Source organism: Oncorhynchus clarkii, chromosome 19, assembly GCF_045791955.1.
Source record: "Oncorhynchus clarkii lewisi isolate Uvic-CL-2024 chromosome 19, UVic_Ocla_1.0, whole genome shotgun sequence".
NCBI classification, from domain to species: domain Eukaryota; kingdom Metazoa; phylum Chordata; class Actinopteri; order Salmoniformes; family Salmonidae; genus Oncorhynchus; species Oncorhynchus clarkii.
Window position 1 is genome coordinate 31,547,010 of NC_092165.1, and position 18,163 is coordinate 31,565,172.

Here is an 18,163-nt window from a genome sequence, read left to right on the forward strand (position 1 = left end):
TAATGGTGGTTTAGTGAACCACGCTCGTGTGATGAGTAACCTTGCCTGGGACCTGAAGACTAGTTAGCTCCCTGGGCTAAAACCTAGGATTTAGCTCAGAAGGCTAACAGTCTTGTGGCACACAGGAAACCCGAGTTCGATCCATAGACATACAGTGCCTTCAGAAAGTGATTATTTCTGGGTAAGTCTCTAAGAGCTTTACAGCTGGTTTGTACAATATTTGCGGATTATTCCTTTTAAATTCAAACTCTTAAATTGGTTGTTGATCACTGCTGGATTTTCCCCAAACATAACGCATTCTATTCAGGACATGAAGTTAATTTCTTTGCTCTGTTAATTAGCATAGTATTGTGGAGTAATTACAATGTTGTGTATCCATCCTCAGTTCTCCCATCACAGCCAATAAACTAACTGTTTTAAAGTCACCATTGGCCTCATGTTGAAATCCCTGTGCAGTTTCCTTCCTCTCCGGCTACTGAGTTAACAGAAGGACACCTGTATCATTCTAGTGACTGGGTGTATTGATACACCATCCAAAGTATAATCAATTACTTCACCATGCTCAAAAGGGATATTTCAATGTCTGCTTTTTTTACCCATCTACCCTTGTTTGCAATGCATTGGAAAACCTCCCTGGTCTTTGTGGTTGAATCTGTTTGAAATTCAGTGCTCAACCTTACAATTATCTGTATGTGTACGGTATAGAGATGAGGAAGTCATTCAAAAAAATATGTTAAACACCATTATTGCACACAGAGTGCGTCCATGCAACTTATCATGTGAGTTACACATTTTTACTCAACTTATTTAGGCTCGTCATAAAAGGTGTTGAATACTTAGACTGATTATGGGATATTGTGTGTAGGCCAATGACACAATCTCAATTTATTCCATTTTACATTCAGTTTTTAACCATAAAATGTGGAAAGAATACTTTTAAGGTACTGTTGTTTTGAACCCAGGTCACAGAAATGCCATGCAACAAACTGGTGGTCATGGTACATACCTTAGCATACTTCTCTGCCTCCACCCTGATGTCTTTAGGAACCAGCTCGTGCTTTCCATTTGTCACTGGTGAAGCGAAATGAAGGTCATAAGTTATGCACAACATTGACTTGACTGGATCGGGCGATGGCCCATCACGTAGCTGGCCATGACTGCACATGCATGCAATACATCACTTTGTTATGAGCTGGGTTAACTTTCAGATTTGAGTGGAACACTGCTCACGCCAGGGTTTCCGTTAGAAAAATGAGGCGCCGGACATTTGACCGGCATAATTTTAATTTAGCGGACATTTAAGAAATTTACCAGACCCTTTTGGATTGGGTGCATAACCTGATTAGGGCATCCACCCACGGTGCCCAGAATGACATTTCGATTATGGTAATTCATATTAACAGAACATGCAAGTCAGGTTGCAACAATTCCTTCTTACCAAATTCTGACGCGCACTTTGATGTTAGAATACCTGTCCACATTTACTTTTCCTCAGCCAACAAGACCAGTAACAAACAGCAAAATCACTAGCCTATCTCAATCTGCTATCCCCCATAGTAGAAAAGTTGACCTATTCTATTGGTCAGCTTGTTGAGAAAGAAATAGCCTATTCCAAAACAGACTCTGGGACAGTTGTGGGACGATAGGTCCCAAATTCACACAACCAATAGGCATAGGCTACATAAAAGAAAATAGAGGGAAAAAAGGAATGAGTGACGCAACAGATCAGAACGTTTAGCTTAATGTTGATGAACCATTATTTCTTCACATAAGTGCAGCAATGCGCACAAGCGCAAATGTTCATTCCATAATGCAATTAGCAGAAAATCACAGTTATCAAAAGCTCACTGCACATGCCGTCGGTTTCATGTGACAGATGAAAATATATTTTTGAAATTTAGAAAGAGGGGTGGTTGAATATGCAACTACTAGCATGGGTTGCTAATATGACTAGAAGTGTGCCTTTGGTTACTGGACAATGAAAGAAAGTTTATATAAAATAATTGCTTTCACAGATATGGTCTGATTTTGGCTAGGCTACTTTGAAGCCAGGTAAGACATGCCTCATAGTATGTAGTAAAACTTTCAGGTTTCAAACAATTAAGTATATGTTTTGAAAATGCAAAGCGGTGTGTGACAAGCTGATGATGCCTGCCTTCAGCCCCCCCTCCCCGCCCTCAGAACAGCCTCAATTCGTCAGGACATGGACTCTACAAGGTCTCAAAACATTCCACAGGGATGCTGGCACATGTTGACTCCAATGCTTCACACAGTTGTGTCAAGTTGGCTGGATTGTCCTTTGTGTGGTGGACCATTCTTGATACAAACGGGAACCTGTTGAGCGTTAAACCCAGCAGCGTTGCAGTTCTTGGCAGAAACTGGTGCACCTGGCATCTACTACCATAACCCGTTCAAAGGCACTTAAATCATCCGTCTTTCCCGTCTTTAAAAACAAATCCTTCTTTAACCCGTCTTCTCCCCTTCATCTACACTGATTGAAGTGGATTTAACAAGTGACATCAATAAGGGATCATAGCTTTCAGTCTGTCATGGAAAGAGCAGGTGTCTGGTTTGTACACTCAGTGTATATAAGAGAAAGCTGCATTACCTTCTCCAACCCAGCTGAGTTCCAACTCGAACGCTTTGTCTTTCACTTCATCGTGTACAATGTAGATTCTACAAAACCAAAAATACAACAGTACATATGAGTAATACACAGTGCCTTGATTGAAGGCTATTTATGAGAATGAGCAACAGTAGGTGTATTCCTTTAATAAAATAAAAAACACTTACATTTTGGCCACCTCCTTTACCAACTCCCTGCAGGTCATGTCTTTCATCTGTTGATGGCAATGACATACAAAGATAAACAATGAAGATATTCCCATGTTTTATGAAATTGGACAACTTGGCTAAATTAATATTCTTACCTGAAGCTTTTCAATTTCTGTCTTGGCGGCTTGCTTGGCTTTTCCAATAGCACATCCCCAGTAACCCTTAATAAAACAAACATTTCAGTGGCCATCTTGAACATTTTCACAACAACGTTACACATTTCACATCACTTTGAGGCTGCATGATGACATATAGAGATGGTAAAACAAACATTCCCTTCTGAGAATACATTGCAAATTTCCAAACACCTTAAAAGGTCAATCTTTTTAATCTTACCATTTAAATAATTTCTGGGTAACAATGAAGTACTTTCAATTAAAATGGTAAAAAATGAAATTTCTCAAGCAAGAATTTTGCTAGGCCTGTCTGGGGAGGGAAAAAACAGAATACTAACTTATTGGTAGAAAGGTTTTGAACCCTTTCTTATTGGCCTATTCACTAATTTACCGCATGGTGATGTCACCATGGTAGGCCAAAACTCGATAACACCAAAACGTGCTGAAAGCTCATGCAGTCTTTTCAATCAGCTCTTACACTAAAAGGGCATTATAATTTTCACAATATTATTCTAACCTGTGTGGAAATGTGATGTTCCTGTGTTTTATATATACATTTTTGATTTTCCTGTGTTTTATATATACATTTTTGACTGCACTGGGGCCTTTAAATGGCGATTTTCCCAGACCCAGATTAAACCTAGTCAAGGAGTAAACCACATGCTCATTGTAATATCTCCATTGAGAATGCCCCTTACTCCTAGACTAGTCTTAACCTTGATTTGGGAAACCAGCCCTAAGAGTGTAGTGTGACAACAGTAAGTTAATGACATTAGACAACAGTTAGTTTAGTGATAAACACACAAAACCTAACTCACAAATGAGATTCCAGAGGGATCAACCATGTACAGCTGAGGACCATCATCTTGATCGTAAGAGCCCAAGATGAAGCTGCATCCAAACGGCCGCACGGCACTGTATAGTGTATAGGCATGAACGTACATGGCCACTCTCTCTGAGAGATACTGTAAAGAGAGATTATATGCAATTCAAAGAATATGACTGTCCATAGGATTTAGGGACAAAGCAATTCAGAATGTCACCAAAATAGGTTAGCAGTCACAGTTAACCAGTTGAATCAGGCGTGGTAGTCCTGTAATGGAATATATGGGTCAGCCGGGTAGCCTACTGATTAGAGCGTTAGACTAGTAACCGGAAGGTTGAAAGTTCAAACCCCCGAGCTGACAAGGTACAAATCTGTTGTTCTGCCCCCGAACAGGCAGAACAACAGTTCCTAGGCCGTCATTGAAAATAAGAATTTGTTCTTACAGGCGTGCCTAGTTAAATAAAGGTAAAATAAAAATAAATAAATATCAAATATGTGGAACTGACAGGGTAACCGAGGAGGAGTTTGAGGGAAACACTGATGAATAGCAACAATTATTTTTTTTACCTTCAGTGGGATGTTGTGTCCATAGTTGGATCTGAAGTTGGAGGCCTCCTCTCTGGCCACCTCAGACAGGGATCGAGCATCAGCCAGTAGTCCAGCCACTGCCTATGGGTAAGAAAGTTAAAAGGTAGATTCAGCAATGCACAAAGTAAACAGCAGAATCGGGACGACTTCCACAACAACTAAGAGTGTTAGGCTTGATACTTAACTTCTCCATTGTTATGGTCCAGCAGCAATGATGTGGCAGCAGCATGAAACACATTCTTGGCCATACCAGATAGAGTGCATCGCGCTTATCTGCAATATCTGTGGTGCTCGTGGCAGCGTTGTATAATCGCTGAGTCATTTTAATGAGTTAAAGGCAGGTTCAAATGTTATTCGCCCTTTCTATGAGATTAACTGCTTTAAAAACAGGTGAACCCCAAAAAACTCTGGTTGAAAACTGTCTGTTGCATTGATATTCGATATTAGTCAGAAACATTGACAACTGTAGAAATGGACTACAAAGTGTTAACAGCATAATTTGTCACAAAGTCAGTACTTTCCAAAACAAGAGATTTGCGAGATTTATGGAAGCTGTTCCATTCCTAGATCCATTTCGATCATCCTATGTAACCGGTGTGAAATTGCTAGCGGTGCACGCTCGGAGACTTTGAATTAGTCGTTTTCCTTGCTCTGCAACTCTATTCAAGCGTACGGCAGAAACTAGACAGACAGACTTGCCCACATTACACAGCGCCTCATACTTGTTTAGATAAGACAACGCGTTACCAATGTTGTGTTGAAAGTAAGGTTGAGCGCTATTACAATAACATCGTCTATTTCCGATGATTGACAGCATTCGTAAATTGTGACGACGTTGTGATGTGACACACGATGGTTTAGCCTATTTGAACTTGACTGGCGCCCCACAGTAAAGAACAGTCCCGCAGCACACAAGTGACATTAAGAGTAATTAGCCCATTTCAATAAAAAATTTATACAGAACGCAAGAGAGGAATGTAGGCTAGACAAAGCGAGAAATTATACCAAAGCACCCCAAAATGTCCAGTCAGAAAATCTATCTCCCTCTGTTGGATGCATGGGCTATAGCCTAAACCTATTCATTTTTTTATAATGGATACTCCTTAACCATCTTGTGTTTTCTATTCGATAGGCTCCAACAGACATGGCGCCAACAGATATGGTCACCCTGTTCCTAGCCAACTTCGCAGTATTTTGTGTGTGTTATTTCGTATTATTTGCTCAGAACATTTCGAGCATTATTACCTATAGACGAAAATAACTTTTGGATATTAGATTAGCAGTCACTCACCAGCATTTTGACCAAAAATGAGACATTCCTGAATTGGATCCTATGTTCGTACCACCGCCCCCTAAAAGCAAATATGAGGAAAATGCAACCAAAGCTTTAACACATCGTCTGCGCAACTCGCTCATCAAGAAATCTTGACCATTGCTACTCTCCCGCCCCCCCTTTGGCAAATCCAATCACGCCTCCATTCTGCTACTTCCTTCGCTCCTGCGAGCTCTCGTTCTCCGCGGCCGACGTAAAGACATTTAACCACGTGGGTAGCAGTGGAGGGTGAAAAGCATCAAGTTTATCTGCATGCACATCACTGACAAACTGAAATAACCCATCCACACAGACAGTGTAGTGAAGCGCAACAGCGCCTCTTCAACCTCAGGAGGCTGAACAAGTCAGCTTTGTAGGACCAAAGACCCTCGCAAACATCTACAGGTGCGCCATTGAGAGCATCCTGTTGGACTGCATCACTGCCTGGTACAGCTACAGCACCGGACGCAACCGCCTCTCCAGAGGGTGGTGCGTGTGGTCAGCCCAACGCATCACCGGGGGCACACTGCCTGCCCTCCAGGACATCTACATCGTTATTTCCCAAATATTCTAGCCTACGAAGATTTTCTCCTAAATTTTGTGGCTTTCAAAAATAACAATGAAAGTCTCAATCACAGCTTTATTATAGAAATAATATTGTTCTATTATTTTGCAGAGCAAATAAGCAATTATTACCAGTTCTAAAGACAGACTGATTCTATCCAGCCCATGTCACTACAGTACGATAGCCCGTTCCTCAGACAGTCACTGCTCCATCACAGAGCGCCACACAGACCTCCAGACTCACACCTCGGTAATAGTGAGAAAGTTGTAAAAATGGCACCGAAGCACTATGCCACTCACCAGTGACTTGATAAGCGGATTTGTCTGCTCAATGTGCTACTAGCTAGCTTCATTGATTAAACTAGCTTGTGATTTTGGGCAATGATAAACCGTGTGTAGCTAGTTTTGTCAGAAATAAGGGAAGCAGCGGCCGCGTCAATAGTGTCAGGATTGCAGTACTAGGTAGTTTTCATGCACATTTAACTAGAGATACTGCACCAAATACTTTTAGCTAGATGTAAAATTGCACAACTAAGACCTTTGACAAAAAAAATTATTAGATTCATTCTGACTATTTTGAGAGTGACATTTTTCTACCATGAGTCAAGAGGGCCAAACATGTCACACCCAACCACATCCCCAATACCCAAATCCAGTTTTTCTTAAAGAGCAGCAGAATTCAGTCCCTCTCTAAGATCTTTCAAGATTAATATATGGGGTTGACAACATCATGACAAATTCCCAAAGGTAAAAGTCTGTGTATTGTCACTCTGATCAGTCAGATAGCTAGCAACATTGACTAGAAGCTGGTGTGTGGTTAATTGTAGAAGGCTTGTTTCAGCTAGCTGTATTTTGTTCTTGAAACCCATCTCCTGTTTTGAAGTGTTTAGTCGCTTGTCACGTCTATGCTAATGTAGCTAGGGTTAGCCAGCTAGCCAACCAATAACTGTAACAAAACAAGTGCATTAAGTAAATGTTTTTATGTTTTCAATAAAGATTTGCAGACAAGCTCAGAAATATAGCTTACATGTTGTCAATAATCCTTTGATTATAAGACAACCCATCTGTTTTTCTGGTTATGTGCGCATCAGTTGTTGGTCAACATTCTACCCGTTATTACACTATGGATGTGGTCTGGATAAATACATACCATTCCTACGTGACGGTCAACATTGAAGATGCGCTTGTTTGAGCCTTGTTCATAAAGTTTGGAGAGAATCAATTTCTCAACACCGAACACAACCCCATCCTTGCATCGGATCCCAATTGCTGTGCTGTAAGGAGAAAGAACAAGAACCAACAAATTGAGACACATGGGTTATTTTCCATCATGTGGGTACTGCATTGAAAACACTTAAACAGGAAAGGATAATAATATACCTGCTGTTTTCTACTGCCTTCATGGCATATTCCACCTGGAATACCCTTCCATCAGGTGAAAAGGTGGAGGCAGACAAGTCATACTAGAAAAGGAAAGAGTTTTAGATGTTATATTTTGAAGGCCACCGCTGTTGAGATAACATAGCTACACTTGTGATTGACAGGAACTGCCAGACTTCATACCTTTACATCAATCTAACCAAACTCAAGGGTGTCAATTTTCAAAATATTAGCTAGCAAAAACCATGGAAGTAGCTTCATGATAGGCCTGAATGTTAACCCACGATTGTGTGGCCACGCACGACAACACCATCATCATCAAGTTTGCTGCCGACATGATGGTGGTAGGCCTGATCACCGGCGACGATGAGTCAGCCTACAGGGAGGAGGTCAGTGACCTGGCAGTGGGATGCCGAAGCAACAACCTCTCCCTCAATGTCAGCAAGACCAAGAAGCTGATCATGGACTACAGGAAACAAGGGGGGGGGGGGGGGGGGCACGCCCCCATCCACATCGACAGGGCGGTAGTGGAGCAGGTAGAGAACTTCCAAGTACCTCTGTGTCCAAATCACTAAAGACTTACAAATGGTCCAAACACAGTCATGAAGGCGGCGCGACAGTGCCACTTCCCCCCCCCAGGAGGTTGAATAAGTTTGGTATGGGCCCTCCTGGAAATGTTTTACAGCTGTACTAGTGAGATCATATTGACTGGCTGCATCCCTACTTGGTATGGCGCTAGAGTATTGTGCGGACAGCCCAGTACATCACTGGTGCTGAGCTCCCTGCCATCGGGGACCTCTATATCAGGCAATGTGAAAAGAAGGCCTTGAAAATCCTCAAAGACCCCAACCACCCAAGCCATAGTCTATTTTCTCTGCTGCCTCACTGCAAGAGGTACCGGTGCATCAAATCTGACACCAACAGGCTCTTGAACAGCTTCTATCCACAAGCAATACAACTGATAAAATAGCTACACTGACCGTGTTAACCTTGTATCTTGATTGACCTTTTATTTCAATATTTTGCACGTCTATGCACACTCACAGGGCCCTACACACTCATTCACACATAATATGCACATACTTGACTCTACACACCTGCAAGATGCTGCTACTCTATCTTATATCCTGTTGCCTTGTCCCTATACATATCTACCTCCATCACTCCAGTATCCCGGCACATGTAAATATGGTACTGGAACTGACTTAAATATTTCCTGTATATAGTATGCTTAATTACTTACTTCATTGCGTATCTCATATTTAATATTCCTCGTGTGCTTTTTTTCTAGTAATATATTGTTATTGATTATTGCACTGTTGGGTTTTGAGTTTGCAATTAAGACATTTGTGCATGTGGCATTACAATTTGAGTAATCCCATTTTTACTTTACAGGTGCCAGCGCGTCTTTCTAGCTTTTTAAAAGATTAAAGAACTTGTAAATATCATGTTGTGAAATTCCATTTACCCAGTGGTGAAATAAAACATTTGTTTAGTGATAGGAGAGCAACCAATACCCAACACCATTTGGTTGAATTTGTTTCAATTTCGATTTAGTTCAACCAGCATTGCTAATTTAGCTAGCAAGCTGCCGTACAAGTGAGTCAGCAGGCATGACAACTAGTTAGCTTGCTAGTTCTGTAGTGAAATAACTAACGTTACTTAGGTAGGTAGCAGTAACCAATGTAAAATGTGTTTCACTCTACATAGGATTATAGATCTTAAACGAATGACGTAATTTAATGTGTTATTGGTTATCTACTACTGTAAAACCTAAAACTACCACAGAACAGCCACAGTTAGCTAACGTTAGCAAGTTGGCTAACTTTGTTGCTAACTTGTCCAAGAATGAGCTGGTGCTAAAAAGTTAACCAAACCTTTCGTTTGGTAGCATACAAATGTATAACGTGCAGTATCTTAGCTATCAAACTTACCCCAGTTCCTATTGAACTCATTGTGTTAAAAACTCCTTTATAACAACTCCGTCTGATGTGTTTCAGCACATCCCAGTCATTCACCAACCAACAAGAAAATGCCTTTACGTACAACAGCAGCCGCACTGAACACGCAAAAATACTGCCACCTCCTGTGGCGGAGTGTAATCGCAGCGGGAGTGGTGGAAGTGCACAACTCATCATAAACATCTACAGGAAGATTTTATACACTAGTCATACTCATTTCAAAATGAAGAGATTTAATCGGTAATACGCTGGTAAACAAACTATGTCGTTCCTAGGCTGGCCTAGAATTAGTTCTTAACTGACTTACCTAGTTAAATAAAGGTTAAATATATATATGTATATTTTTTAAAGTTCAGCAGTTAACTTGCCATCAATTCTGGCTACATTTCCACCTGCAAACGGCCCTAATCTATAACAGAAGGGTGTGTTTCCGTGTCTTTCTTTACATTCATACATTTAATTCAGTTCTTTCTCTTTTCTCAACATTCGTGGGAGAAGTATGTGTATTGATGTTTATGAATGATTTAGTTGAGCTAATCATCGACTGCTCCCTGGTGGACAACAGTTATACAATAACAAAATTCCACTTGGATTGTAAACTTCCTCAATCCACAGAAACCACTGTAAGCACTGTAGCGGTGTGCTATCAGTTGCGTAAATACTTAAATAGGTTTTTATTGGCACAGATAAACTGGTCTCTGGTCACATTTCTGATTTTGTGGTAAGTGATTCAACAATGTAACGCTATACTGTCTTGTGAAAAGAAAAGTTACATGGTCAGCTAGCTACATTAGCTATTTTTCAATGAAGTTAGCTAGCTAGCTTTGCTTGTTAACTTTAGCTTGATAGCTACCTAGCTTAACCTAGGGGGTGGATCTTTGCTTGACACTCGCGGCTGAGAAAGCAGCATATTCATTTATGATATTTGTACACGTGGCGAATGTTTTTAGATTCGAAATGTGTGCAAAACTTTGATTAAGAACAAGATAGCCACACTAACTCAAAGTTAGGGTTTGACTATAGCTTCCATGTCAACTATTTGACATATTTTAGGCATGCCACAGCAAATATAGGTATAGGGGTATAATATGCTTGTTATAATACTGCATCGCATAACGTTATTTGGCTGTCAAGAAAGTGTACAATACAAATGGTATCTGATTTCTATAATGTAGCCTAGTCAACTTGAGTTTGGGCAGCAAAACAATGTTGTACTATGCATTTAGGACTGTACAAAATAAGATATGGTATGGTGTGAATCCCTACTTCAGTATGTGAACCCCTCAAACACAGACCAGACTGTTATTTTAGTGGAAAAAAGTAGGGTGCATAATAGCGATGTACTAGGACATCATTGTTTACTCGGGGAGATTGTTCAATATTGACTTCGAAATTGGACGTCTATGCATTAGGAGTTCAGCAAATGCCTTCAAAACCGGCCACTAAGGGAAACAGTTGGCCCTATTACCATCAAGTAGACTTGGGTTTTGCTAGGGTGTTGTGGGCAGGGATGGTGGATGGGTGTAATCCCATGACTCTGGATCATGCATGGTGGACACAGTTTTTTGTTATAGCCCTATCCAATAACTCTGGATCAGAAGGTTGTGTGTTTGATTCCAGTGGTGGACACTGTTCATTTTATTTTATGTTTTAACCCTATCCCAAACGTTCACCCATACCTTAGCCTCTCTAGGGTATGCGTCCCACCTGGCCAACATCCAGTGAGATTGCAGAGCGCCAAATTCAAATACAGAAATACTCATTATAATAATTCAGAAAAGATACAACTATTTTACATAGCTTTAAAGATTAACTTCTTGTGAATCCAACCACAGATTTCAGATTTCAAAAATGCTTTATGGCGAAAGCATACCTTACGATTATTTGAGAACATAGCCCATCAGACAAGTTATTACAAACAGTAACCAGCCAAGTATAAGAGTTACACAAGTCAGAAATAGAGATAAAATTAATCACTTACCTTTGATGATCTTCATATGGTTGCACTCAGAAGACATTAATTTATTAAATAAATGTTCCTTTTGTTCGATAAAGTGTCTTTATATCCAAAAACCTCTGTTTTGTTTGCGTGTCTTCTTCAGTAATCCACAGGCTCAAATGCAGTCACAACAGGCAGACAAAAAATCCAAATAGTATCCGTAAAGTTTGTAGAAACATTTCAAACGATGTTCATAATCAATCTTCAGGTTGTTTTTAGCCTAAATAATCGATAATATTTCAACCGGACAATAACGTCGTCAATATAAAAAGTAAACAAGAAAGGCACTCTCTCGGTCGTGCGCATGAAAAAGCTCTGTGACACGGCAGGGTCCACTCATTCAGACTGCTCTTACTCCCTCATTTTTCAGAATACAAGCCTGAAACAATTTCTAAAGACTGTTGACATCTAGTGGAAGGTATATAAACTGCAATTTGAGTCCTAAGTCAATGGATACTGTAATGGCATTGAATAGAAAACTACAACAACAAAGAAATCCTACTTCCTGAATGGATTTTTCTCAGGTTTTCACCTGCCAAATCAGTTCTGTTATACTCACAGACACTATTTTAACAGTTTTGGAAACATTCGAGTGTTTTCTATCCAAATATATATAATTTTATGCATATCCTATCTTCTGGTCCTGAGTGCCTACACTTAACCCTTAAATAGGAAGTTTACCTAAAATCCAACATTTCCCAAGTGATTCCATACATTGAAACCAGTTAGGTGGAGTTTACCTTCTCCCCCTCCCTCTCTGTGCAGTCTAGAACTGGAAAGCTGGAAGAAAAAAAACGGGTCATGTGACGTGTCATTGTGCACTGCTAGCTCTGTTCCCGTTGTCAGTCAAAGAGCAATTGAGAAATCTACGAATTGTTGAACAATTCTTTGTTTTATTGAAAGCCGTATGCTGACACATTGGTGCGGCTGATTTCCGGGTTAAGCGAGCAGTGTTAAGAAGTAGGTAGCTATGCGTGTCATGTTTTGGAGGATGCGTGTCTCGACCTTCGCCTCTCCCGAGCCCATTGAGGAGTTGCAGCGATGAGACAAGGTCTAGAAATTAGTGAGACAATTGGGTAAAATCTACAAAAATCAGCTTCTTGATATGCCATACCTGTCAGGCAAAGTATAAATGTTCACTAACAGGGATGTAAACACATTTGTGCACAGAATTTGAGAGAAAGAAGCTTTTTGTGCGTATGGAACATTTCGGGGATCTTTTATTTCAGCCTATGAAACATGGGATCAACATTTTACATGTGCGTTTACATTTTTGTTCAGTATAAATTGGCCTGTGTGTATTTTCATTAGTCATCATGTATCTTATTTATCCAACACAACTATCACACGCCCACAGGATACAGAGCCTATTTTGAGAGAGATTTCTCCTGAAGCTCCTCAGCTGGTTGCTGCTGGAGTAAAACAGGTGCTTTTATAAGCCCCTTCATTGTGCAAAAATTCTAAATGCAATTGTGGGTTAAAAACAGTTTTGGTGCACAATTAAAAATATCTACTATTTTTATTTATCAACTTGTAATTGATGCGCACCTCCCATTCCCCATTCAAGTGCAGGCAACAGGCTATCAGCGCGCCACTCACCCCTTTACAATGTGAGCTGGAGGCAGTATGCATTTTGAAAACATAATTGTTTGAAACCTGAATGTTTTATTTCATATTATTATCATATTATGAGGCATGTCTTACCTTGCTTCAAAGTAGCCAATAGGCAAAATCCCACCATGGAAACATGGAGGCAATTATTTTTATAAAGACTTCATCGGCGGAGTGTGAGTTTCAAGTTTGGGGAAACGTACAATTTATCCTTCCGTTTCTCTAGTTTTGCGTGCCAGTTTTGAATTTTCATATGCACATTTTCAATGAACAGTTTAATTTCAATAATAATGTTTTTGATTATCAAACTCATTGTCATGTGGTTAATTATAAAAATAGAAATGAAAATTATAAAAAGGTAAAAGTCAACTAATGCGAGATCACCAGCCTCTGCCATATGGACACATTGATACATCGTGATCCATTGGTGGCTAAAGAAATGAGCGCATGGAACTCATAGCCTATAGGCCAATGCAGCAGTAGGCCTATAACTTCCATTGCTCTTTCACACCAAGGATTGATGATTATCGAGGGGTGTATTGGGTGGAAAGATTTTTCAAATAGCTTACTGTGATGAACAATAGTTTTAATATATTATCATTCGTAATGGATGTTAAACACTTAACTACATTTCCGCGCAGGAGGCCAGGTACTTCTATGCTTGCTCAGGCGTGTGCATTCTCTCAATGTTAGCAGGACAGAGAAACCAGACACATGCTCATTGCTCACATGGAGCACTCCAAACAAAAGACAACAAAAAAAATGTATGATGATTAGGGATGCACGATATATTGGTGAACATATCGGAATCGGACTATATTAGCTAAAAATGACAACATCGCCACCACTACTATCAGTAGCAGTCAAAGCTGTACAAAAAAGTCTGCAAACAACCAAACACCGGCCACGAATGATGTGTTTACAATACCGAGTTGGTGGGAAAGGATTATTTTCGACCGCAACTTCTGGGGTAGCTAGCTTTAGCTTGGCACCTAGCTAGCACCAATACAACCAGCCTTAAAACAATGATCAGTAGAAACTGCAGTCATTTTCATTATTCTTAGCAATGATTTAGGAATCCTTGTGAGTAGGTATTAGCTAGGTAGACACATGTTGTTTGCCTATTGAAATTGAACTTCAGTTCATGAAATTAAATAGATAGCCAGCTACTTAACCCTGTTGCCCAAAGCTACAGTTATAAGCAGCCAGCTAGCTTCATCTGGCTAGTAAGGTCCTACCAGTCCGGGTTATGTGTTGTAAAGTTAGCCATAATAAGGATTAGGCACAATAGTGGAATTTGTGGTTTGCCTTCAAAATAAAAGTACCTCTTTGAAAGTGATGCAGAAGGTTACAATTGGTGGAATCATGACATTTTTAGACTAGATAATGTTACACAAGGTTGGAATGTGAAGCAATGAAATGGGGTATCGGTCTACTCGGTGACACCCACAGAACACAACTGTGAAGAGTTTGCGCAAATATTAGCGTTGTAGCTCTTATTGGCGGGACTGTGAATTTGTGAAATCACTATTGTGTGTATTGATATTGATATTGCACTGTACAGCTTTACCTAAGGATTGGGGATCAATGAAATGGGGTATCAGTCTACTCAATACCCAATATATTTTTCCCAATGTCCTCCTCAGAGTTATCATACTCCAAAACATCCACGCAGTATTGTTTTTCTTCGGGAATAGTGTTCAATACACATAAGTTGACAATAAATGTGGCTCAATTCACAGTTGCTTCAGTTGCATAATAGCTAATGTACTCTGGGTGTCACTGAGTAGACTGATACCCCATGTCATTGAGCCACAATCCATAGGTAAGGCTGTACAGTGAAATAAGTATGACCCCAATGCAATTCTAAAGTCTAATACGTCCAGTGTGATTTCAACAGATTTTTGTCAAATTAACAAATTATTATCTTTTGTTGATTTTATATAACAACATTCCAACCTTGTTTAGCATGCATATTCAATTCTGGCATAATTTTACTATTTGTTTTCATTTGCATCACTGTCAATGATGTGCTTTTATTTTGAAGGCGAACCACAAAGTCCACTATTGTGGCTAATCCTTCTTGTGGCTAACTTCACATAGATGGGTCCGACCACCATTAATCAAATACGAACTGTCTTATAAATTAGGGTTATTTTAGATGATGACACCTAGCTATATAGTAGGCTAGCTAACTATAGCTACTGAAACAGATGTTGTTTTGCTATGTCGTTTTGCTATGTTTTTGGGGAACAACATTGTTTGCATCCATGAGCGAGCTAGCTTTTTTTATGACCAGCACTGTAGGTGCGCGATAAAACTTTACCAGCATCATAGCATACGTATCGATGAATCGTTGTGACATATGAAATACGAGTGATAGTGTAATTAATGTGTAATAACTACGTAAAAAATGAATGAACGCATTAAATTATTATTTGACGTGCAGTCATATTCAGGTCCTGATTGGTCAACAAGCTTATTTGACACGTCAAATAGTGTTATTTGACACGGAAAGACCCAAACAGCTTTCCATAGTATGAAAGATCCTGGTTGAGAATGAAACAACTGAAGAAATTAACAATGAAACAGCACATCAAGTATGTGAAAGAAATAGGTTTTGATTATGTTTTACTGGTAATGGGGACATACGTAAATGCCAACAAAATAACTTTTTGGTGTGTGTGTGTAACTTTTATTTAACGAGGCAAGTCAGTTAAGAGCAAATTTGTATTTACAATAGCGGCCTACCCCAGCCAAACCCGAACGACGCTGGGCCAATGGTGCACCGCCCAATGGGACTCCCAATCACGGCCGGATGTGATACAGCCTGGATTCAAACCAGGGACTGTAGTGAAGCTTCTTGCACAGAGATGCAGTGCTTTAGACCGCTGCGTCCATGTGTGTGTTTTTCTATTTAACTGTACTAGAATGATTAAAAGGCCTAAAAAATGTTAAATATCGGTATCAGGTTTTTTGGCAAGGAAAATATTGGATATCGGTATCGGAAAAAAAATTCATATCGGTGCATCACTAATGATGATGGTTATGAAATAAACCAAAACTTGTTTCTCGAAAGTGTAGAAGGTTGTGAACTCTGCAAACAACGTTTCCACTCTGAGAATGAAAACTGTAAATGACTAATTAATCGATGCATTGACAGAAATGAATGTAACCAAATGATGGGGATTAACGTTACATTTACTACTGGAGACGTGATGGGGAACTGATCAAAATCAAAAGGCACAATTCACACAATGAATCAATGAATGAGCAGGACACAGTTAAGGCCATTCCGGAGAGAGACTCCCCCATATCTTCGCCGCACACCCCTCCCCTTCTTCTTGTCTCAACATTTTAAATTATACTCTGACACATTATCTTCACACATATTTTAGATGCTGTTCACTGACAGCCACAACTCAATAATCAGCTAGGCCTATTGCCACGCGCGATGCCCAAATTACAGACTTCCCAAATAGGCATACGATCTTGTGATTTGAAATAATCCACAGCTATTTTTTTTAAATGAGCTAATGGTCCTTGATTCCTCTGTGGTTAAGTCATGCTTTCTGGTAAAGTATTTTCAATTATTTTAATTGTTTCTGTATATACGAGTATTGATCATTTTGGCAAATGTATTTCAATTTAGTTCCCTCTTGGACCCACAACTATGCCATTAGACTCCCCCTCTTTCTAAGTTTTTCATCTCTGTCACATATGGAACTGCTATCAGGTGCGCAGTTTAGAATGGTGTTTTCCCGCGAATTGCATTTTGGCAAATGTTTGAAAATTACATTTTATTGGCTGCTTTGTTACATGAGTTGCATGTTCTGTTAAAATGTATTACCATAATGTAAATGTGATTTCTGAGCAGTGTCATTCTAAGCTCTGTGGATGAATGCCCTAATGGGTTATGCACCCAATGCATATGGTTCCGGTAAATATCCCAAATGGCTTGTAAATTTAAATCTTCCCGGTTACGTTGTCAGGCGTCACATTTTCCTAATGGAAACCCTGCCAGGGTGTCAAAAACACTTTGAAATTTGACGTTTGGAGCAGCTTCGAAATTTGGCATTTGGATAAACGTGGATAAACGTCTAATACTGCAGTGAGACTGTGAGAGCTTGTTGTGTTTACAAACTAGTACCTCAGAGAGAGAGAGAGAGAGAGCCCAGAGAGCTGTAAGTGAGGTTGTGGTACACATACAGTTGAAGTCGGAAGTTTACATATAAGTTAACATTATTTTAAGAATGTGAAATGTCAGAATAATAGTAGAGAGAGAATGATTTATTTCAGCTTTTATTTATTTCATCACATTCCCAGTGGGTCAGAAGTTTACATACACTCAATTAGTATTTGTTAGCAATGCCTTTAAAAGTATTAACTTGGGTCAAATGTTTCAGGTAGCCTTCCACAAGCTTCCCACAATAAGTTGGGTGAATTTTTTTCATCAGACCAGAGGACATTTCTCCAAAAAGTACAATATTTGTCCCCATGTGCAGCTGCAAACCGTAGTCTGGCTTTTTTATGGCAGCTCCAAATGGACAATGACCCCAAGCATTCTTCCTTGCTGAGCGGCCTTTCAGCTTATGTCGATATAGGACTCGTTTTACTGTGGATATAGATACTTTTGTACCTGTTTCCTCCAGCATCTTCATCTGCTGTTCTGGGATTGATTTGCACTTTTCGCACCAAAGTACATTCATCTCTAGGAGACAGAACGTGTCTCCTTCCCGGTATGACGGCTGCATGGTCCCATGGTGTTGCGTACTATTGTGGTACCTTCAGGCATTTTGAAATTACTTGGAAATTGCTCCCAAGGATGAACCAGACTTGTGGAGGTCTACAATTGTTTTTCTGAGGTCTTGGCTGATTTTCTTTTTCTTTTACCCCCTTTTTTCTCCCCAATTTCGTAGTGTCCAATTGTTAGTGGTTACTGTCTTGTCTCATCGCTACAACTCCCGTACG

At 39.9% G+C, this 18,163-nt stretch overlaps 1 protein-coding gene across 5 annotated transcripts in view; it reads left to right on the forward strand.

Moving 5' to 3' along the window:
• LOC139375039 (mirror-image polydactyly 1) overlaps positions 1-18,163 on the forward strand; it is a 107,758-nt gene that overhangs the window by 5,466 nt on the left and 84,129 nt on the right. Inside the window, exon 1 of one of the 5 annotated variants that reach the window (XM_071116410.1) lies at positions 10,179-10,303. The exons of 2 other annotated variants lie outside the window; for them this stretch is intronic. The gene's annotated coding sequence lies outside the window, so the exon portion shown is untranslated. Of the gene's footprint in view, positions 1-10,178; positions 10,304-18,163 lie in introns of those variants that run through there. 2 more of the 5 variants (XM_071116412.1, XM_071116413.1) reach the window with 2 other exon arrangements.